At 32.5% G+C, this 25,453-nt stretch overlaps 1 protein-coding gene and 1 pseudogene across 1 annotated transcript in view; one reads left to right on the top strand and one right to left on the bottom strand.

Moving 5' to 3' along the window:
• The window catches only part of LOC115877828, a 298,544-nt gene that overhangs the window by 230,098 nt on the left and 42,993 nt on the right, over nt 1–25,453 (bottom strand). The gene's annotated exons all lie outside the window — the stretch shown is intronic.
• Nucleotides 12,429–25,453, top strand: part of LOC115877831 — a 41,764-nt pseudogene continuing 28,739 nt past the window's right edge.

Below are 25,453 nucleotides of genomic sequence, written 5' to 3'. Positions count from 1 at the left end.
AAAAACTATTTAAAATAAAAAAAAAACAAAAAAAAATTTTTGAAAAAAAATAAATAATTTTTTTTTCTCTTTATTCTTTGTATTTTTTTTTGCTTCCAACGATGGCAAGAGATAAACTTTCCGAAACGTTAAGCATTTTTTTGTTTGTTATTTATGTTGCCATATTAGGAAGATATTATGTAATTTAACTGAAAATTAAAAAAAAGAAAAAAAATATCCATCCACGTGTTCCTGGGATCGAAATATAACATCCCTAAAAACATCAGCACTTATTTAGGACTCACCCTGTATTAATGATAACCAAATTATTAACAACTGTTTTCTTTCATTTTTATATAGCGCCAAGCCTTTATGTATATTTAAATAACTTATTAACGACCTATGTTTCGTGCATTACAGACATTCTAGTTCAATAAAAAAAGGTGTTGCATGTCTCCGTGCATTATTCAACCTCGATAGAGGAAAAAGTGTGTCACACAACAGTAAAATAACATTTTCTACAAACAAAATATGCTATTTTTCGTTAAGTTAACTTTGAATAAAAAAATATTAGGGAAAGAGTATAATGCTATATGCAAGTATTAATGCACTAGGGACAGAATCGACATCATGAAACCCCATTTTTGACAGTTCTGTTTGACGTTTCAATTGACACATTTGAATTTGATTTGAAATTTTGCGGATTTGTTGCGCTCTTCTGAGCTTATTTTATGTAATTTATTATTTATTCTACTGCATTTAGTTTTGTTCAGAGGTAGTAAATCTAGAAGGATATTGTGGCAGTATTGAAATTAACAGTGGCATGGTTGCGAATTCCAGAGGAAGGCTGTAAAATATAAACTCTGTTTTTTTTCTCAGGTAAGATTTCGACAGACGATGATAGAAAAAAAGCAGATGACTTCCATACCAATCCATTTATTTCACTAAAAAATGTTTCTAATATTTTTTAAGTTAACTATGCATACATACATACATACTGCCATTACTCGCTGACGAGTATTCGACACGCATCAGATATGGTCACGCAAGGCGTTTTCTTTCATGAGCTGTTCTGTGACTGAAAAGCCCGATACGTGATGTTATCTGCCTACTGCACTCCGGTCATTCAAAAATCTCATTGCTTTGATGCCTCTTTACTTTTTGGTTGTCGCTGTTAACTGAGTTTACAGTTCTTCTCCATTCGGTTCTATTGTGAGCTGCTTCTTCCCACTCATATTCTGCATGTTAATCCCCTTTAAGTTTTCATGGAAAATGTCCTTGAATCTTTTGAGTTGTCCACCCGGCCTTCTCTTGCCGTCTACAAGCTCACCGTAAAGCAGAGATTTTGGTATGCGGTTTTCTTGCATTTTGCATACGTGACCAGCCCATCTTAAGCGGGATTTTGTAACCATGACTTCAATACTCTCGCAGTTAGCTTTTTCAAGGACCAATACGTTTCAGACATGATGGAACCACCGGATTCTTAAGAGTTGTCTAAGGTGTCTCTGTTGCAACTTGTTTAATGCGTTCATGTGTCGTCGGTACGGCATCGGCACCCAGGTTTCGCTCCCATAAAAGGACGGTCCACACTTGCTATATAACACTGCTATATAGCAAAGTTATATAACATGTTACATATTTTTTAGTTATATTAACCAAATTTCGATGCTATATAACTTGCTAGATGTTATCCATTTGTAGTCGGTAAAGATCAAAAGATGTTGTGCAACATTGCTATTGTAACATGAAACAACGCGTCCACACTTGCTAAATTTCTAGTTTAGCCGCTCATATTTTCAGGGACGTGCGCCACAGAATCTTAGTGTGGTGAGCTGATATTGGTTTGTTTATTTACTGGTCAATAATACCGTATGATCGAAAAAAAAACTGCGTCCCGTCGGCCTCCCGTCCAGTTGGCTTGGACATGACGATCGATGACATTCCCCATATAATTTTCCATATAAAATGACAGCGATTTTCATTTCATAGTATGCATTTGGAAACAGAAAAAGTTGAGAAAAAATGCGTAATCTAATAGGCCAGTTCCAGCGGGAACAAAAGAAATGCAAATCAGGCAGAGGCGCAACTAGGGGGGGCTAAGGGGGGCTTAGCCCCCCAACTTCAAAATTAGCCCTACCAGATGTTTGGTGCGATTCAATAAAACCACGTGATATAGTGCGATTATACGAGCAAAGTTGAGCAACAATCGTCAGGTTCTCATGGTTGATCACCAAGGTTATTGATATTATTTTTAAGTTTTTGATATTGTTTTGAGAAAAAATGTTTTTTTTGCGTACGTTTGACATTTTAGGTGAGGCACAAAAAGTAATTTTTACTCTAAATAGAACATGCATTTTTTTCTCTAACGTCATAAATAATTTGTTAACCAATTTCCAAATAATAAATCTAAAAAATGTCCATAGATTAAGCGTATGTACAAGTTGGGCCAAATTGGACTCTTTTACAGGGTAACACCCTTTTCTAGAGAAGATAGATGAAAATTAATATCGGTGTACTGAAGCTTAATTTTTATCAAAAACATGACGGTAAACACAACTACAACTACAACCGCACATCGATATCTGTTACCGTTTCGGAGTTACGGTGTGTTTTTCAAAATGTGCATTTTTAACATATCGCTGTAACTTTTTTGATATGAAAAATGTTGTATTTTTATGAAAACATTTACAAAGCACCTTTTTACAAGCAACTTTTTTACGTAATTAATAATTTAAGAGTTATCAACAGAAAATTGGATTTTTTTATATGGGACACCCTGTATATTTTTAATTCATTGAAAATAATTTAAACTTACCTTTCCAAAGATATAATATACTATCTTCGAGATAGATTTTAAAAAATCGTCCATTTTGAATAAGTACGCTTTGAACGGCGCCCACTGTTATACAAAAAAATTCTAGCTGTGAGCAGCAATTAAAACTAAAATAATATTTGCAATGAGATGCAGAATTTTATAACAATTTACACATTTACATCAACACATTTAAACTATATCTAATAACAATAAAAATAAATGACAAACCAAAACATGAGATTTTGCTACAGGTGTTCGACATGAACGTCTTCTGTAATGGACAGATGGGACCGTTTTTGAACATTTCTCGCGGAATTCATTAACTCAGTGGAGATGAAAGATACCCTCGCATAACCTCTAAGTACTTCTAATTCTTGCCTAGATTATACGGGCAATATGAAAATAAGAACCCTTATTCTTCCGCAAACAGAAAAATTCATAGGCGCTAAGTCCGGCGGCCTCGACGGCCAACGGCTGAGATCTTCGTTAGCTATTCATTATTCTCGAAATTGGCTGGAAAAATTTGCTGATAACTTCAGTGTTCTGAGGCGGTACCTCGTTTTGCTGAAAAAATATGTGTTTCGAGTTCCATTAGGGCAGATCATCAATAAGGGGTCCAAAGCCTACTAGTTAAAAGTGGCAAACTTTTAAAAATTCCAAATTTTCGAAGGGGACTATAACAAAATATTAAGTGTGCTATTTTTTAAAGCAGCAATTTTAAATTATTTTCAGAAAATTAAAATATACAGGTGTCTCAAACAAGAAATCAATTTTTCTGTTAATAACTCTTAAATTGTTAATTTAAAAAACTATTGACCATTAAATTCCGACATAAAAATACCAAATTTTCCATAGCAAAAAGTTATAGCGATTTGTTAAAAATTTAACATTTTTGAAAAACACCCCGTAACGGTAACAGATATCGATGTGCGGCTTTTACTATCATGTTTTTGATAAAAATTGACCTTTAGAGACCGACATTAGTTTTCGCTTATCTCCTATACAATAGGGCGTTTCCCTTTAAAAGCGTCCAATTTAACCCACCCTGTATATAAATAAGTGCAAGTATTTTAACTGGTAGTATAGTTTAACCCCAGAAACACGCGTGAGGTTTTTTTCATGAAAATTTTTTTTTGAAAATTCGAAATTTTTTAAAAAATATTTTCGAAATTTTTTTTTAGTTTTTGGTTAAAAAACATAATTTCTTGATAATAGGGCAACATAGGTATTAGATTAAACTTACAAGAATGAAAATCCAGAAATGATCCAGTGGTTCTTAAAATTTTAGCACATTTTTTTTTGGAAATTTTCAAAGTAAAATAACTCCGTTATTTTTGACTTATTTGAAAGACGATAAAGAGAAAATATGTTTTTTTTATCGAGATCTACCACCCCTTAAAATACTTGCATTTATTTCTGGGACACCCTGTATAACTTTAGAAGTCTCAGGGCTTGAGCCCCCCAAAAGTCGGTGTCTAGTTGCGCCCCTGAAATCAGGAACTGCATGGTTTAGATGAAATGGATAATTCAAAATGGTTTGCTTTTGCTTTTACAGTACCGCTGTCCGTTCTGTAGCTACGGGGTATCCGTGAGAGGGGAAACGATATTCTCTCGATGTTTTTCGTAAAAAATAGACGACGCGTCCCATCAATAAAAATTCGACAAATTTGCAAGTAGCCAATAAAATGAGTGGGCGCCACAGTGGGGTATTTGACACAGATAGTTGATCGAAATTTTTTTATGTAGACCTTATATAAATTATTGCTATTTTCAATTAAAGAGGAAATAATATGAACAAAATAAAGGATAATTCGTCGATTCTAAAAAAAAAGACAAATCACTGTTCCAGTGTTTCCACGGTCAATGCCACTAATGCCAGTAGTAATATCGCAACTAATACTACTAATGCTACGACTGATCCGCGAGCAATGCCCATACCACTAAAGTCGCTACTAATGCCAAATTGTGCTATACTGCTAATGGCACTAATGCGATCGCTTTGTACACAACAATGCCATCGCGGTTTACACCTCGCATTAGTATATCACTGATTGACAAATTAGAGAAAACCAAAAATGTTTTTCTCATTTTATCAGCAAAATCGCAAAAAGTCGCAGTATTTTATTTTACTGTATGAAAGCCCAATGTTTACTAAGTAAAACGTAGACAATATGCTGAATTCTTCGAAATGCGCAACTAAATCTCTAAGTATAATAAAAATGTCACAAATTTAATCAAATTTTCTGAACGCCTAACTTTTAGTTGCAAAAAAAATCGTTAGTATAGAGAATATCAAAATAAATAATACGTTTTTGTAGAATACATACCTGCAGCTTGCTGAACCATTTTCAATCAAAACAATAATATAAACGTAAAAAGAGCACAAGAACAACAACAATTTATAATTTTAAACATAAAATTTAGCCACACTCCTCTTATCTGTGAGGAGTAACAACTTTGACGTTTCGTTGAAACGAATGAATGCAACTAAACACACCCATAGCAACGCCATTCATGGCAGACATGATTTAACTTATCATTTATCGTTTTTTGGGAAATCTTAAACACATTTGCTTTTTCGAAGTTCGATCACCTTTTGCATGCTAATACCACACCGTGGGGCGGAGCGATTTGCGGTGACGCACTCGTCAAATCGACGTATAGAATATATTGCTGTTTATTTAAATGTTTTTTGTCCGTATTCCTTTCATAGACACAGATCCAGCAGACTAGACGTACTGTAAATTATTAATATTTTTAAAAGACAGAAACACACCACGAGAAACAGCCGAGGCAAGTATTGAAATGATAAGCTAATTGAGTTCAACTGTATCTAGATCTTGCTGGTAGGTTATGGCGGACTCAAAACCGCTTTTTTTTCTCGACTTTCTTTCCCTTAGTTCAAAAATAATTACGCACGCCGCTGCTGCGAGCTGAATCTCTTTCTCGCCAAAACGATTCATGACTACGAAAACTATAATGTGGACGGCTCCCGGTTTTTTAACATGTTACATGTAGCTTGTTAAATAGCAATGTTATATAACATGTTACTAAATGTGGACCCTCCTTAACATAGAGAGGATTATAATTGATCGATACACTGCAAGTTTCGTTTTTGTACTCAAGTCATGATTGTAGAAAACCATGTGTTTTAATTTCCAGAATGCTCTTGAGGCGCTGCTAATTCTGTGCTGAATTTCAGAGTCAATGTTGACCTTTTCCGAAATCAAACTGCCGAGGTAATTAAATTCCGCCACATATTCCAATAGTTCTTCTCCGATTTTTATAGCATTGTTGTGATCTTCTGGGGGAGGGCACATGATTTTGGTTTTGTCGATGTTTAGCTTAAGGCCCAAAGCCTCGTATGCCCAAGTATATGTGTTTTGGTTTGAACATTTTTTGCAACTTAACTATGTATAGTTTTATACAATGACATCTAATTTCTCTATAGAAACCTAATCTTTTAAGAGGTCTAGAAAAAGACCAAACCTGTGATGGGACCATGACATTAGAAAATTAGCAGGGATAACTTGGGCCGGCATAGTCAACTATAGACAACAATGAACCCAATTACAAAGAGAGTATCTAAATATGTAAGGGAGGCTACACCATAATTGTAAATGGTTGAATAACCTGAAAATGATGATAATAATCAGTGGCACAACTAGGGGTGATGGGAGCAAGGGGGGTTAGTCCCACCAGCTGGCTGGTTAGGAAATGGGATTCAGTATTCTCTATTATTAACACTTTATCATTTTCAGTTATTTCAGTATTCTTATTGCACTTTTTATACAGAGTTGAAGAAAAACGATAGTACAAAAAGAGTACCAGGAAAAATTCCCTAATTAAAGAAATAAATTCTATTAAAAACCACAGATACCATTGAACACTATGTTACCTGTGCTCTGTGCCTGTAATAAATACCACGCCGATCAAGTGCACATAAATAAATAAAAATTTGCTGAAAAGTGCATACGTCTTCGTCTCTAAGTAGTATGATTCAAATATTTGATGTGGCGGGAAAACATCCTGCTCAATAATTTTGTAGTACAATATCATTGTAAAACGATATCATATCCAAAAACAGTACCTAGCTGTACTCTCTGATCATATATTAAAAATTTACTTCATCATTGTTTTCTTTTTAAGATAGAACTTGGCTTATTTTTTTCTATTTAAAATACAAAATAGAAAATATTTATTCAAAAGTATTGAAAATAGAAAATGACATTTTGTATAGCTATTTTAAATAATTTAATTTGAATTAATTACGCTTTTAGTTACTACTCAAAGGTTACTACTTGTGTATTTAGGTGTTTCAGTAGCGTATCTTATTTTTTTTGCTCCTTCCCAGTGACTAAAGAATACAAGGATATGTAACGCCAGTTACGTTTCAGTCCCAGAAAGATGTATTTTTAAAAAACACAAATTTTGGAATAAACTTAAATTTATTTTACGGAACAGCAATTGAATGTTACAAGTACAATAGCTAGACAAGAACTAAAACTAAAATCTACATTGATTTGTGAAGAAACCTCTTCTTATGGCAAACTGCTGAATTGTACTCTTTCTAGCGCGTTTTTTTATTGAATTCGATAATTATATTTCTGATATTACATGTACTTGATATGTGCTATACATCGATACTAGTTTTGTACCTTTTGTTAACATTTTAATACGTTTTTTTTTCGTAATTAATTAGTATGATACCACCGCATACACCATAGGCGTAGTCAAAAGATTTATCAAAAATATAAATATCTCTTCGAACAGCTATATTAAGAAAAATATATGCCACGGCACTGTTTGGAGGTATGGTAACAATCTGGGTGTCGGGTAGGCCGGGGCGAAAAAAACATTTTTGGATTTTTATCTTGTCATACTTTTAAAAGCGTGGCTGGGCCTCCACCATATGTCGCGACCTAGCTGAGGGGTTGTTTGCTAGGGTCGCTATACCAGGTTCTCTCTCTCAATCAAAACAACCATTGAACAAAATACACATTTATTTAACATAAAGTTCACAGTATAATACAATTTTGGGGAATGCCAAGACTTAATGGTTTAGTTAACTAAGTACTTACAGGAACATCTTCAGTCTGCGCTGTCTTCTGCTAACGGACTGATGACGCGAATTACTAACTGTATAATACGACTCACATCGATGGACTAACCTACTACCTCCTCCTGTCTTCAGCACACTATTTTATATTTTTCCGCTCGTCCCAATTATCGGCGGGTACGTGCTCAAAAATCTCCTTTGTATATTTCCAGCACCGATATTTAGTACGAGCTAGCCCTGAAACACCACGCTTACATCGACCTGATTTTAATTGTTTAATTAACAATGTTTATCATAAGAACATATTCAGGTCAACGTATACGCGAACGATTCCCTTGAATCTACATCAAATTGGTTTACTAGAATTATATTTTACATGATTTTTTCCCAATTTGATGTAAACCGGGCAAGATTGGCCTATATTTAAGTCTTGACAATACTTTTTAAAAGTGTGTGGATTTGATTAAAACTTAAATTGCTTTTTTCGTTTTGAAAAAAAAAATGAGTTTGACCGCGCCCCTCCCCCTCTGAAAATGTCAAAATATCAAACTCAAAATTAATGGCCGTAATAGTGTTAAAACTTATCCATTGTGCTTTAGAATGACTCAGAATTAACAAAATATATTTATCTTATCATTTACATGGACAATGCTGTATAGTAAATTAGAAATGAATATTTTGAACTTGAATATACTTATTATTTAATTTAAACATTACCAGAATTGCCTTATTAATAAAAACATTACCAGAATTGCCTACATAATTTTGAACTGCTAGAATTGCATTTTCTATCACTGTGGCGCCCCCTTCTTCCTCCCTTTATACAAATTTCGATCTATTAATCTGTTTTCGGTCTCTTACTCGGAAAATACTGCTGTTTTTGGTTTCAAATTCTAGTAAAAAAACTTCTTGCTTCTAGTTTGACATGAATGTAGCTATCTCTTGATTCTTCACCAAATACCTTACTAGATACCTTAGTCACTAATTTCACACAGCGCTCGACCGCCTGAGTGTGACATGAAAATTTGATTGTTTTGGGAATTATGAAGGCCTTGCTTTAATATTGCCTCTCTCAAATCGTGATCACTTATGTGCTTTGTCAGAGGCGGCCCTGTGACATTACATTGGCTCCAATCGATCAACTCTGTATATTCCTGGGCCTAGAAATTTATTTTGGGAACTCTAAATACCCTCAGTCTGGGCGGTGCTTCTCTTGCTATCAAAATTCGTCTGAGTCTGAGTTCTCTGATATGTGGTCTTTCATCGGATAGCATCACTAGAAGAATATTCTCGGGGTGGGCAAAATAGCCATTTCTAGAAATTATCTGGTTGATAATAGTTTTCATTTTATCAGGAAACTGTCTTGATTTGTGTTCTAATTGCCACAAATGCACAGAGCCATTCTGAGAGCCGGGCTGTGTCTTTATAGAAAACCAGACAAGAGCATAAACTTGCAAGACAAACGTAGACAGTAAAACTAAGTTTTCTGAAGGCAAGTCTTTGGAAATATATAATCGCAGTAATGGGTTTGCCGTTGTTAGTCATCTTGCATGACTCATCTTTCCCGAATCTTTCTCAGATAAACTGTCAGGGCAGATTCCATCTCGGGACAGCAACACATATACGGTATAGATATTGCTGGTCTGTGCTAAGCTCTTTTTCATCGACATGACATAAAGTTGTGTCTATTTTATGAAAATTTACAACTGGTCTCGATTCACATGCTGCCAGCAGTCGCGGATACAGAGGGGGGCCCATGGGGTCCGGGCCCTCTAAAATCTGTAAATTGTGTTAAATATTAGGCTTTTGGGTTAAAAATGGCGCCCTAAAAGGCATATTTTGTTTTATTTTTATTTGGGTCCCCCCTAAAATAAATTTCTGTATCCGCCCTTGGCTGCCAGCATAGATCCAATAGGACCAGAGTAAGAATAAGGTCCATAATAAGGTCCTATTTAGTGTGTCCGTCTAGGTCTGCAAGGAGATGGCGCAGCGGTAGTTAGTTGGTGTGAAGCAACCAAATCAACCATTACAGTGGTCTTTTAATATGAATTTCCATAACTAGCAAAAATAGTTTTTATTTGGATGCGGTTGCGTGGTTCCTTGATGTCCCCGAAAACCGTTTTTTTGCGGCGCGGCGGACGAGATATTCATCTAGCACTTCTGGTCTGGTGCAGCCATAAATACGATATATTTTACCTTAGCGGGGCGGGGTTAAAAAATTAAGTAAACTGAATAAAAAAAATCTGCTTTATTTTTATCATTAATAAAATCGCCTTTTCGATATGACGTCAAAAAATATTGAAATATAAAAAATACCCCTTTCATCCCCCAGGGGCGCGGCTAAAAATCATTTTAAAAATCCCAAAAATTTTTGACCCACCACACAACTTTTTTTCTCTATGACATATAATTATTTGAAAAAAAAATTTGGCTTTTTTTCGCCCCGGCCTAGTGTCCGGTGTTATTATATTTAGTCCTGGTATTCTTTAGTCATTGCTCCTTCCCGAATCTTTTTATTCAATGTAAATTACCTTTAAATTACCCTTGTATATATATTTTTAAAGTAGATCAACCTAAGACGTTTATGGACTAAGACTACTAGATGGCAGGACCGGTTTCCCTACAGAAAAATATTTTTTGTTACTCTGAATTTTGAAGCTACCAATAAAAACAGAGAAAATAAAAATCGATAATTTTCGGACTCTGCCAATTGGTTACTAATCGACCAGATACTTTTTGTCTATTAGATATGCTATAAAAGCTGGCAATTATACAATTCGACCATTCGACAAATTCTTCAAGGCCGACAAGGCCGATGCTTCTCACTGATAAGAAATAAAAATGTTTGTTTAGATAATTTTCGAGGTATTTTTTCTTTCTGAAGGTGAAGGGATAATTTTGTTATTTTTTCTTTTTGTTTGATATATTAGTAAGTTTGATAATTTGTTCAGTGTAGAATACAAGAATAAGTAGTTGTGTAGTGTTTTTAAGAGATTATATTCGTTTATTTTGTAGTTGAGTAGTAGGTGAAGCGGTATTTGGGTATTTCTTCTTTTTGTTTTTCTTGTAATAATTGTAGTAGTTCTATTAAGTATTGTGATAGATACACTATTATCTTCCTTCAACTTCGTTGAAAAGTGCGTTATCATATAATCTTGGTTTTCTGGTAGCAGAATATACGAAAAAAAAGCTGATCAAATTTTTTGAAATTAAATTAATCTAGCCTTATTAATCAAATTAAACTAGTTAAATAATAATAATAGTTAGTTTCAAAATACTATACAGGGTGAGTTTCCTACGATGTTCTCTATGGGCATCTAGGAAACTACTGGAGATAGAGAGTCGGTTAATGGGGAAAGTATTGCAGTTTTGTGGGGTCATAAATATGCGCCTTTCGGATTTTTCGGAGAGGTTCAAGGCTTATTAGATATTTCGAAAAAAACAAATTTTGGCTATTTTAAAACTTGTCACTAATTCCATTATAATCTACCGTATGATCGAATAAAAACGGCGTCAACGATGGCTATGAAGTGAAGCTCGCTGTCATTTTATATATAAAATTATATGGGAAATATCATTGATCGTCATTTCATAGCCATCGCTGACCTCGCTGACCCTTTTTATTCGATCATACGGTATTTTAGACAAAAAGTTTTCAGATAAAAGTTGTAGAAAATCACATACCTAATGAGTTTGTGTTTTCTGTTTTTTTTTCTAAAGTCTGTCATTTTTGACATATGACACAAACATATGTTTTTTTAGTAAACCATAGTTGGCCATGACTTCATAAAAAGCGCCATTTTTTAAGCTTTTCAGCGATAGGTATAATATGTTTTTTTCGAAAAATTACAAGTTATTGCCAATTCTTTTCTTTCTTTGCTAATTTCCATACCAATAATACCCTGCCAATTAGTTAGCATCAAAAATGTAAAAGTTTTGTTTTCAAAAAAATATCGTAAAATTCGTAAAGCACTCAATTTAGAATAAAATAATCTAAGAATGAAATGATTCTTTTACAAACCTGCATTAAATCAAATTAAAATAGGTATGTAACTTTTTTTTAAATATTAATTAACAGCCAATTAGCATTAACATAAATTGTAAATAATGTACCAACATATCGAAATAATAATTTCTTTGTTAATACGGTTTAGAATTCTTAAAATAACAGTCAAAAATAATCCACAATTTACAATAAAATAAAAGTTTCGTTTAAATTTCTTAATCAGCTGATCACTATTAAAGTTCACAGAAACCCGGGCTATATTATTACATTACTCTGAGAAAAAAAAACGAAAATAATCGATATTTTTGACTCCGCCCCGAAAGGTTCACGATTTGTCCTCCAGTTAGCAGCACATTTTGTCTAGTCGGTTGGACAACGGACAACTTTAAGAATATATAAACGAGGAAATTACTAAACGCCTGCTGCCAGCTGGCGTATAAACCTTTAACTTAGTAAACATATTCTATAAATATCTACTAGCCTCGAACTGTACGTTCCCACGATAACTACCAGGGTTCGCTAGATGAAATAAGCCATCTGCGCTTAAACCAACTTAAACTTAACCTCATTTTCAAATAAATAACCACAGTACGTTTGGAGCAGATTTTTTTTCAAAAGAGATTATCAAAAATTAGGCACTTTAGATAAGAATTTTACCACGCGAAAAGCAAATATCGTAAAAGAATAGCGCAAAAAGGATTAGCACGATTGTGTTTTATCAAAAGTTACTTAAGTAAAATTACATTCAACTAGGATTTAGTGAGATTTTTTTAAAAACGATTTAAGTAGATAATTAGATGTGATATAATACTGAATATTGTGTTTTTCCAGTAAAAAAGATGTATTAGTGAATTGTTATTATGAATGACGAAGTTTGATTTCATCAGACAGGATTGGTGAAATACAGAAAATGAAAAGTAAGTAACTAGAAAATATTTTTGTATCATTTTATATTTATTTCTAAATAGATAAGATTGAGTAGTTTTAATGAATACTATTTTTCTCTATAATTATAATATTATATTATTTCTTTTGGATGTACCAAAAATAAAGTGTTCATTCAAAAAATAATGTTTTTGTTATTTAATAGAAAGGGAAATTTTCAGAATAACGTAGCCTAAAAAACATGTATCTTATAAGTTTTAAACTGCTATTTTTAAAATCTTACTTGCCATGAATAAAAATAGATTTCCCCAAACGAATAATTCAATAAAATGATAAAATCTGGAAAATCAACCACAAAGAGTGTATTGTAGTAACCAGTGGCGTACTCACAAATTTTGCGTAGAAAAAAAAACAACATTTCCAGTTGTTTGGTTTCTATTTAAGAAATAATGAAGGCTTATTTTTAAAACAGGCTCTCGAGTGTTAATTTATTATTATACCTATTACTATTTTTATTTCTTACTGAATTAATATAAGAATATATCGCCTTGGTTACGCTAACTATAACTAGAATCATAATTCTTTTGGGACATTATTAACGGGAATTAAAATGCCATAAATCCCTCTGTTTTTTTATAGGTAACATCCATGAAATATAACAGAGATTTTAAGTAATATAAAATAAAAATGGATACTCATCTAACTACTATAATAATTTATTTACATCGTTAATGTCACATACCGTATGATCGAATAAAGACGGCGCCAGCCATGGCTATGAAATGAAGATCGATGACATTTCCCATATACATATAAAATGACAGCGATCTTCATTTCATAGCCATCGCTGACGCCGTCTTTATTCGATCATACGATATAATAAAGGGTATAGCCGGATTAATATGGGAAATCTGTCCCCGCGGCTTTTTTGACTCGCACTCAGGGGATCAATTTGGTGTCGAATCATAATATTCACCTAAATTAATTAATTAATTCACCTAAATTTTTAGCTCTTTAATTCAAACGGTTTTCGAGATTTTTTAAAAAACTGTTTTTTCAATTTTATTTTAATTTTTATAGTAAAATTCAAAATTAATTAATTAATGATTTTTTCTAATTCTTTAAGAAGTCTAAGACATGAAAAAATAATAGGATCATGATTCTTAAACATGCAAAAAGCCGATTTTTAGCGGAGGAAAGAAAATTAAAATCTTCATTTTTTTAACCTTTCTGAAATGTCACTCGCTAAAAATCGCCAGAAAATGTCTTTTATACTTCTTTACACTCAGGAATTTTTTAGAATTTTTTGTGGTGGAACAATATGAAAAAAATTAAAAACTCATTTTTTTTCTAAAATCTTCTGTTTTAACCTTTGAATAAGAAGACTAAGGAAGGAGTATATCAAAAATCTTAGGTCCACTGCGATGGGCCTCAAATATGGCGGACTTCCGGTTTATCAGTGCCGTTCTAATTTTATTGAAAAAATGTAAAACTATGATGTAGGGTAGACGTGTGGTAGACTCTATAATTTTTTATTTATTTTACGTTGTGAATAAATGTTGGTAGTTATTAAAATTGTTATAAAAATAGATAAGTTATAGCAAAATAAAAACACTAAATCACCACAATACACCAAAACACTTTTACTTTTACACTGGACGCGCGTTTCGCTAACCATGTTAGCATCATCAGCAGATGATTATAAACTAAAGTACAATCTACAAGTTGAGCGTTTATATACTCGCTCAGTGGGCACCGAGTGGGCGTGGCAAAATCTAGCCAACCGAGTCAGAGCCAACTGAGCGTAACAGTTAGTTTTCCGCCACTAGAGTAGTAGGAACAAAGAACTTGAAGGAATTGGACCGTTGACTCTGTTCATACTATCTTTACATTTATTAACTCTGATGCTTTCATATGCATCTAATTGCCTGTAATTTGAGACTTGTTTAATTAATTTTAAATTATTAAGATCTATACAATGTTCATTATCAACAATATGTTCGGCAACGCAAGATTTATCCGGTCTACCATATCTTATCTGAGCTAAATGTTCTTTAAATCTAGTTAATATTGATCTTCTAGTTTGCCCAACATATTTCTGATTACAATCTTTACAAGAAATTTCATAAATACCCGATCTTTCCAGTGGAGGTGTTTTATCTTTTGGATTACCTAATAATTGTTGTAATTTATTGTTAGCACCATACACAAGTTTATAATTGACATTCTTAAAAATTTGTTGAAAAATTGAATTCATTAACAAAATTAAAGATATAACATTGCATGACATTAAAATTTTGGTCTCCTTTGATGTATCTTCGTTGTTCCCAAGTGTTCCAATTCCACATACTTTAGGCTACTTAAAGGAATTACTGAACGCAAATGGTCTCGACAACAAAACTGTGAGTGAATATATTGAGCTTACATCGTTACGTATGAAACAAAATTGTTTTCAATTTAATAACAACTTTTTTGAACAGGGGAAGGTACAGCAATGGGTAATCCATTGTCATTTTTGGCTAATTTATTCATGAGCAGGTTTGAAGTGGAGGCTAAGAATCAGTTTGAGTATTTTCCAAGAGTATGGTTTAGGTATGTGGACGATATTTTTGCTGTTTTTGACACACATTCAGACACCATAGATAATTTTATTTCTAAGTTAAATAATCGTTTGCGTTCCATTAAATTTACGCATGAAATTGAGAACAACGACAGATTACCATTTCTAGATGTATTAGTTATTAGAAATACTAATAATTGCCTGGAATTTGATATCTATAGGAAAAATACGACCACACGCAGATATATTCCTAATGAATCACATCATAGTGTTGAACATAAAATGGCTAGTTTAAATTTCCTAGTTCATAGATAACTTAGTTTCCCACTTTCCAAAGAAAGATATGAAATAGAAAGAGATTACATTAGGAATGTAGCTGAGTGTAATGGATATTCTCCTTCACTAGTTGATAAATTAATTAGAAAACGTAGGTATAGGTTAATGATTTCTGAAAATTCGACTTTTCAAGTGGAGAAAGACACGTCTAAATATTTTTCGATGCCGTTTGATAGAGAGTTATCCCGTGGTCTAAAAGGAATTTTGAAGAATGTAAATTATAAACTTGTGTATAGTGCTAATAATAAATTACAACAATTATTAGGTAATCCAAAGGATAAAACACCTCCACTGGAAAGGTCGGGTATTTATGAAATTTCTTGTAAAGATTGTAATCAGAAATATGTTGGGCAAACTAGAAAATCAATATTAACTAGATTTAAAGAACATTTAGCTCAGATAAGATATGGTAAACCGGATAAATCTTGCGTTGCCGAACATATTGTCGATAATGAACATTGTATAGATCTTAATAATTTAAAATTAATTAAACAAGTCTCAAATTACAGGCAATTAGATGCATATGAAAGCATCAGAATTAATAAATGTAAAGATAGTATGAACAGAGTCAACGGTCCAATTCCTTCAAGTTCTTTGTTACTACTCTAGTGGCGGAAATCTAACTGTTATGCTCAGTTGGCTCTGACTCGGTTGGCTAGATTTTGCCACGCCCACTCGGTGCCCACTGAGCGAGTATATAAACTTGTAGATTGTACTTTAGTTTATAATCATCTGCTGATGATTCTAACATGGTTAGCGAAACGCGCGTCCAGTGTAAAAGTAAAAGTGTTTTGGTGTATTGTGGTGATTTAGTGTTTTTATTTTGCTGTGTAACACCAAAGGTTCCAACCCTCAACTGTAAGATAAGTTATAATAAGTATTTATTAACACAAACATCTGATACGCTACTGAAGCAGGTAAGTCGAATTGACGTATCTAAATTCTTTGACATCTAATCTTTGACAAGTAGTAAATAAAAGCAAAAATCCAAAAAAATATATAATTAGTTAATTTAAGTGGATTTCATAAATAATCGGTTTATTACACGAATGTATATTATATGTATAGTCACTTACTAGCGAAAAGTTGTTCCATTATTTCACTCGATTTTTGTCGAGATCTACCGCACACTACACATCCACCTATTTTAGAGTCTTTTTCGATAAATCGCGAATAGTGTCACTGTTATTTTAAATTGTGCCACAATTTCCATCCATATTTACTACCTTTATACAACTATCAGTAGTAGAATAAATAATAATTAACATAAAATAAGCTCCGTAAAGACTGACAAATCCACAAAATTTCAAATCAAATTCAAATGTGTCAAATGAATCGTCAAACAGAACTGTCAAGGATCCCCACCCTAGAGTCCTTTTTCCGCCCACCATGCATGAATACATGGATAGCATTATGCTCCTTCCTTAGCCCACGGCCACATAGAAAGCGTTTTTAGCGTTTTGCGCTTTTTGCGTCTCAAGCGCTTTTTGCGATTTTACCGTTTTAAGCGCTTTTTCCGATTTGTGTCCATTAAAAACACGCAAAAGACGCGACAGGTCTGCAGTTTCTATCAAGATGTCAATTAGTAACGTCGCATGCTAGTGGATTCCCGGCCCGTCCAACAATCAATCCTGTGAGAAAGAGATAGGCGAGATCGGCGCCGTTAGCGTTGAAGAAACGAAGATAAAAGATGCTGGGATTGAATTGTGGACGGGCCGGGGCATATATTCGGAGACAAACACAATCTGCTGCTAGTGCCAGTGGTGTGTGTAAAAATAATAATTATTATTTGCCATTTATTTTACAAATTTTAGTTTATATGTGTATAGTTTTTTTACTTTGTAGTATTGTTGTGGTTAGTACTTGTTATAATTATAATATAATATAATAAATAATTATAATTATATAATAGAATAGTAAACATTTCTAGTTGCTAATGCAATTTTAGGACATGATTTATGAAACATTTTGGAGTGAAACTTTTTTACGCGCGCTGGGAGTAAAAATTCAAGGCCGTGACGTACGAGCTAGTGAGACGTCCCTGACACACGAGTTCGTTGTAATTAAACGTGTTAACCGCTTAGAAATACGTAGTGACGCGACGTGTATTTGTGAGCAGTCCACGTGTTTATAAAAAATATTGATATTTTAATACAAATTTTGTAAAAGTGAATCAAATTATTACGTGTAAAACTATTTGTTACACGTAAAAATTTATTTCTTTACGTGTCAAAAACTTATTGTTTCTGGTAAAAAACCTTTTGTTACGCAAAAAAAAATATTTGTTACACGTAAAAAAAATAATTTTTACGCGTCAAAAACTTATTGTTTCTAGTAAAAAACGCTTTTACCCAAAAAAAATATTTTTGACGTGTAAAAAACTATTTGTTACACGTAAAAAACTATTTTTAACGCGTCAAAAACTATTTGTTTCTGTTAAAAAAAAACACTTTTTACGCGTAAGAAAATATTCCTTTAATTTATTACTTTTTCAACATTTCAAACTACACTTTTTCAAACATTTTCTGCAAATTTTTGAATTTAATAGAATCTTCCTAAACAGTAGATGTTCTATATAAAAATATTTTTAGATAGTACCCTAAAATGAAAAAAAAATGCGTACTATTTAATTTATTTTATTGTATTATTAAATATAACGTCCGCCTATGACGGGGTCTCATCTTAGAAAACGCTAAAGACGCTACAGAAAACAAACTGGTTTGTTTTCATTTGCGTTTTTTGCGAGACACGCCGAACGTTACACGCTTTTGGTGTGGCCACTCCTATATAATCCTGTTATTTTGTTTTAGTCGCTAAAGACGCTTCACGCTAAAAACGCAAAAAACGCTTTCTGTGTGGCCGTGGGCTAAGTCTTCTTATTCAAAGGTTTTAACTAACTTATATTTTTGTTTAGTTTAAAAAAGTGAGTAGAAAATAATGTTTCATTAAAAATACATCCTTGCCAGAAATAAACATAAAGATTATTATAAAAAAATGAGTCCGAGAAGATTTTAGAAAAAAGTGAGTTTTAATTTTTTTCATATTGTTCCACCACTTCAAAAAATTCTAAAAAATAAATTCATATTATTATATGATCTTTATATGATTGTCTTAGACTTCTAAGAATTAGAAAAAAATCATCATTAATTAATTTTGAATTTTTCTATAAAAATAAAAATAAAATTGAAAAAAACAGGTTTTTTTGAAAATCTCGAAAACCGTTTGAATTGAAGAGCTAAAAATTTAGGTGAATTATTTTAATTCGACACCAAATCGATCACCTGAGTGCGAGTCAAAAAATCCGCGGCGGCCAGCTTTCCCATATTAATACGGCTATACCTTTTACAAGAGAACAGTTTCATCGACATCACCTGCAACAATATTTTTCTGTCCGAGCCACTGAAGGTATCTTTTATATTCCTTTTGATAAATGGATTCACTTTTAGGTTGAACTAATGCTTGTCGTGCTTCTTCAGCTTTTTTTAATATTTCCCCCATTTTAATGGAAACGTACTCGAACGTGTGACAAACGTGTGACAAAAGACCAAACCAAACTAGATTTGAAAACAACCGTCAATTTATAAACAGGTCAATCAATGCAATAGTAACCTAAATATTTGTGTCGTTTTAAAATGGAACAAAATATACTAAATTCAGTAACAAATAAAATTGTACCAATGTATATGTACTAAGGGTATTATAAAGTAGTAATAACCTCGAGGAATTATTGTTCCTCGTGCCATAGGCCCTCGGTAATAAAAAATAAACTCCCTTATAATTCCCTTGAGACCTAAATAACTATTAGAATCATTCTAAATCTATTCTAAAGTTAAAATATTTTTTAAAAAAGAATTTAGGGCAGCGTGAAATAGATACGAATAAAAATAGAGTTTCTAAAATTAATTTATCGGGTGTTTCAAAAAACATGTGCCATCTCTCGTGGGGAGAGTTCCCACGTAATAAAAATAAGATTTATTTTTGATAATAACGTAGGTCCGATTCTGCTTTGTTTCGTAGCTACAGGGTGTTAAAGTCTTAATATTTTTTCGATTTATTACAATTTTCTTCCAAGTACTTTTAGTGTTTCGAATGAAATTTTGACGGGAAAAGTTACTATAAATGCGACATATTTTAAAGCTAAAAAAGTGTCGACATATTCACCAGGGACGTGCATATGGGTTATCACTGGAATATTTTTCTAAAAAAAGCATGTACGCCACTGACTTTTTTTTCTCTTTTGTTAGCGAAATAGTGTAAGCAGTTTAATGCCGATTAAAAGTTGTCTCTTGATATTTTGTCGATTTCGGCCTCCTTGATGAGATAAACGCAATTTTATTAATTTGCCTTGGTCCAAATCTAATAGCAACCTTTAAAAAAAAATTATCGTTATTTTTTTTATTTGAAATTGCTGTAGGTTGAACTAATAGTAATAATATTTAATAATAAATTAGCAAAAATATATAATTTATTAATTTTATTTTAATTTTATTAATTATTGTGATTAAAAGAATTGCGTTTATCTCATCAAGGAGGCCGAATTCGAAAAAATATAAAGAGATAACTTTTAATTGGCATTAAACCTACACAATTTTAATATAAAAAAAGACAGTGGCGGACATGTTTTTTTTTAAATATTCCAGTGATAACCCACATGCACGTCCCTGATGAATTTATCCCAGAATCGGACCTATGTTGATATGAAAAATAAATCATATTTTTACGTCAGGAATCTCCCCGCGAGAGTTGGCATATATTTTTTGAAACATCCTGTATATTTTTAAACGGAATATTAAAAAGAATTTATTGTTATGTTACAACTCCTTATTTTTATTAGAAATAATTACAGTATAGTGAATAAATTATTGTATATAATAAATGCTGGATTTCTAATTATTATAGTCGATTGTAGAATTGCACAGAGTGGCAAAATATTTAAAATTTAATACTTTAATTTATTATATTACTAGCGTGTACCCGCGACTTCGTTCGCGTCGAATTAATCATTTGTAATAGTGATGATAAAGCAAAGCAAGAATTTCCATTAACATACAAACTGGAATTTAACTTTCGAAAAATATGTAAAAAAATGTAAAAAAACAAAATAAATTATGCGTGTCCAAGCGTTTTCCCGAAAGACTAACCGTTTTTTTAATAACAAATATTGTAATATATGAGGGGCGTTTTCACCCTCTTGGAATTTTGACATTCGAGAAACCCTCGGAGAAATCCTTCCTTATCGAACCTTTACACCCCACAGTCAATCCGTTTGCCAAAAATCAGCTTTAAACGTCAAGCAGTTTAAGCAGAATCGTGATTACTCAATGGTCATATTTTATGAAACACCCTCTATAATTTTTTAAAAAATCTTAAAATATGTAAAACAACAAAATAAAATATACGTGTTTAAGAGTTTTTCCGAAAAACTCACCGGTTTTTAAATAAAAAATACTCTAATATTTGAGGGGTGGTTTCACCCCCTTAAATCCCCTCATATCGAACCTCTACAGGGTCTGGCAATAGTGCGTCAGCATCTGTAGCTCCTAGAATAAAAAACTTGAGAATTTTGTTTAAGTTCAAACCTAAAGTATGTACCAGGATGTATTTCAGGAAAATATTTTAACTTCTATAGGGTGGCTCAAGAAAGTGTGAGTGGACCTGGATTTTTTTTATATAATTGCATTTTTGGCTTCCTTTCAGATCACTTTACATAACCCTAATATAGCCCTAAGATATGAATAATATAACATAACCCTAAGATATGAATAAATATATTTCGATAGTTTCAGAGATATTAAAAAATAAATAAAAAATATGTATATTTTAGCCCTTCTTAAAAAAATTATTAAAAATACAAGAACTGTTCTGAAATCAAAACTATATTAGGTATTTACTTTAGATAGTCTGTTCTTACTTTGTTAGAAATATGGTAATCGTATATCATACAGGATGGTCTATATTCTACGCCAAACTTTCTAAAATATAAAATAATTTTTCTTTGTTATTTTAAATGGAACACCCTGTATATTATTTCTTTATTAGATGGAGAGTTAAAAAAATGAGCATTTTTTGTATTTAGAGTATTTCAAAATTTTGAACGGTTTCGCAGATAAGCGCAGTATTATTTCATATGGCGCTTTCAATGGTAAAATACGAGAGAAAAATCATTGGGTGGCTTTGATAAAAATTTACTGTGGAAAATGCCATATGAAATATAAAACCGCAAATATCTGCGAAACCGTTAAACATTTTGAAATACTCTAAAAACAAAAAATGTTAATTTTTTAATTCTCCGTCTACTGAAAAAATAATATACAGGGTGTCCCATTTAAAAAAACGAGGAAAAATTATTTTAAATTTTAGAAAGTTTGGCGCAGAATTTTGAAAATTCTGTAAAATTTACGATTTTCATATTTATAGCAAAGTAGGTACAGACCATCTAAAGTAAATACCTAATATAGTTTTTATTTCAGGACAGTTTTTGTATTTTTAATAATTTTTTTAAGAAGGGCTGAAAAATACATATTTTTTATTTATTTTTTAATATCTCTGAAACTATCGAAATATATTTATTCATATCTTAGGGTTATGTAAAGTGATCTGAAAGGAAGCCAAAAATGCAATAATATACAGGGTATTCCATTTAAAAAAAATCATCAAGGTCCACTCATACTTTTTTGAGCCACCCTATAGAAGTTAAAATATTTTCTTGAAATACATCCTGGCACATACTTTAGGTTCGCACTTAAACAAAATTCTTAAGTTTTTTATTCTAGGAGCTACAGATAGATGCCCGACGCACTATTGCCGGACCCTGTACACCCTAAAGTCAATCCGTTTTCCAAAAATCAGCTTTTTACGTTAAGCGCTTTAAGCAGGATCGTGATTAATCAATGGCCAGATTTTTCGAAACACCCTGTATACATTTTTAAAAAATCTTAAAATATGTACGTATATTTATACGTGTTTAAGCGTTTTTTCGGAAACTTGACCGTTTTTTAAATAAAAAATATTGTAATATTTGAGGGGTGGTTTCACCCTCTTGGGACTGGAATTTCGAAAAATCCCTTCTTATCGAACCTCTACACCCTAGAGTCAACCTGTATGCTAAAATTGAGCTTACGTTGAATGGTTTAAGCAGGATCGTGATTAATTAGTATGTTAGTCACTTAAGGATTTTATATATTACTATAGATTTTATTGATAATTATATTATTATTGGCAGAATAACACAACTTTTAAATTGAAAATGCTGATGTTTGTTTATAATTAATTAAAATTAAAAATTCAATATTTAATTGATTTTATACAGTTGCAAACTTTTTTATCTATAGAATATATTGAAGTTGTATTTAAAAATATTGTTCAAATTAGAGTATTTCGAGTATGTGGTGTATTAAAAATTACTTATTGATTTGGTTACAATATAATCAGTGTTTTTATGTTTTATACAAATTTATATTTTCTTTGAAAATTATAAATAATATTCAGAAATATGTTATCTGAGGTATTCATGACTTTCACATATTTCACAGATAGTGATTTTCTAATCAGCTCCTTTATGTTTTTTATATTTTATAATTATTTATTGTTTTTGTCTAATCATTTGTCTAATTTCTTATCTTGATTATATACTTAGATGCAAAAAAACGCAAGGGGAGAATTTTTGGTCAAATTTAAAGTGTTATATTTTTGTTATTTTTAGACCTAGTTTCATGATTTTTTTAGCAACCTGTATATAATTATATCAACTTTAATTTGTACACTCAGTTTTTTATAAACTTTAGTATTTTGCATATTATACATGATTAATCGAGGGGTTGTTTTTTTACCCTAATTTTAAAACACCCTGTGCAATAATTTCGTGTGTAAATTTTCCTCAAATATAATTTTACGGTAAGAACCATGACTCCTGACCATTTTGTTTTTCGATTCATGTCAATAGGTACATGCTTTGGTTAATTTTTAAGAGCGAAATGAACTGATCACGATCAATTTGAAATTTTTCAATTACTTTTTGATGTAATTTTTTAATATGACGAGATGGTTTTGGTGACTATTGTCGTAACGTCATATTACGCTGCATTGGATACTCTATACTAAATTTAAAAAAAAAACTTAAAAAACTAACGTACAGTCCGGGTTTTAATAAACATTAATAACGATAACAGAACTAATGATATTAAAGAAAAAGTTTGTTATACTCAAGTATACAAACAAAAAAAAAATTGTAAAAAATATCCTAATACTTTGTATTGCCTTCCTTGGCAGATATAACTGCCTGTATGCGTCCGTTCATACTGTCATTGAGGCTGCATATATATCATATTGCTTTATGTTTCCCTATTCTTCTTTAAGGACCATAGTTCAGTCATTGGGGATCAAAAAAGGAGCCTGCATGGAAAAAAGTCCGGAAGTTTTGAAACTTTGCAGGTTTATAGGGTTTGGGGTCCCTAACTAAAATTCACAAAATGCACATTTCCAGATTTGCTGCCGGCGCCGCCATCTTGGCGAGATGGCGCATGGCGTCCAAAATCGGTATTTTGTAAATATCTCGAAAACTATGCGTTTTTCGCAAAAATTTGAAGAAAACAAAATTAAAGAGTTAAAAAAAATTCCTATAAAAAAGGTTCTATGAAAATTTTCGCTAAAGTTAACCGTTTAAACTAGTTTTAGTTAAGTTTCTTCAATTTTGTCATGAAACAGTGGCGTATCATTAATTCGCGCATTAATTTATGAATAATTAATTTTAATTATTGAAAATGTGTACTTGTTTCCACACCATCCAAGAGGTAAAGTACATGGCGCGTTTATTTTAACGTGGTCTCCCCGGAGGCCTACACCACTAGGTAAATTAAAAACCTTAACTTATCTGCACAAGCCCGACGGACCTGGCTCTTTGATGTCAAAGTCGATCGTGTCTGCTGTGCTGGGCTCATCAGAGTGGTCTCTCAATTCGTCCAACTCTTCATCTTCAGCCGCAGTATATAATAGTCGATTTTCCGAAATCAAATGTTGATTAGGGTTCACTAAAACTAGTTTTAGTTTAGTTTCTTCAATTTTGTCATGAAACAGTGGCGTATTATTAATTCGCTCATTAATTTATGAATAGTTAATTGTCGTGCTGGACAGCATTCATTGCGAACTTACTACCAGGTTCAGCATTGGTTGTACCAAAGATGCCGAAGAATGGAGTTGGAAGAAAACAAAAACAGGCATTACTCCAGTCACAATGTTGAAAGATCCAGCTCCAAAATCCCTATTGGCATTTTTATCCTGTAAATGCAAAACCAACAACTCTAGAAAAGCAGGATTAAAATGTTCAATGATTTGTGCATACTGCAATGGGAAATCTTGTGACAATGTCACTGAAGTATCACTCGACGAATCCGATGAAGAGGATTTGGACTTGCCTGTAGATATCCCTCTGGCGGCTGAAGATGAAGAGTTGGACGAATTGAGAGTCCTCCCTGATGAGCCCAGCAGCAGACACGATCGACTTTGACATCAATGAGCCAGGTCCGTCGGGCTTGTGCAGATAAGTTAAAGCTTTTAATTTACCTAGTGGAGTAGGCCTCCGGGGAGACCACGTTAAAATAAACGCGCCATGTACTTTACCTGGGGCTAGGAGCATTTTCAGAATTTACACTATTGCCTGCTATTGCTCCTATTGCTACTCACGAGCGCAGATGTCCTAAACTTGTAAACTGCTCCGAAATGTCACTGCGATTTTCTTGGAACTGGAGCAGTCACATACTGCGACGTTCGTGGAGCTGTGACAAAGTAGCGGACTGCGATTTTACAACCCACCTCTAG

This window comes from Sitophilus oryzae, unplaced genomic scaffold, assembly GCF_002938485.1.
Source record: "Sitophilus oryzae breed Bouriz unplaced genomic scaffold, Soryzae_2.0 scaffold_1499_pilon_pilon, whole genome shotgun sequence".
NCBI classification, from domain to species: domain Eukaryota; kingdom Metazoa; phylum Arthropoda; class Insecta; order Coleoptera; family Curculionidae; genus Sitophilus; species Sitophilus oryzae.
The sequence above is the reverse complement of the archived record's forward strand: the minus strand, read 5'-3'. Positions and strand labels throughout refer to the sequence as shown.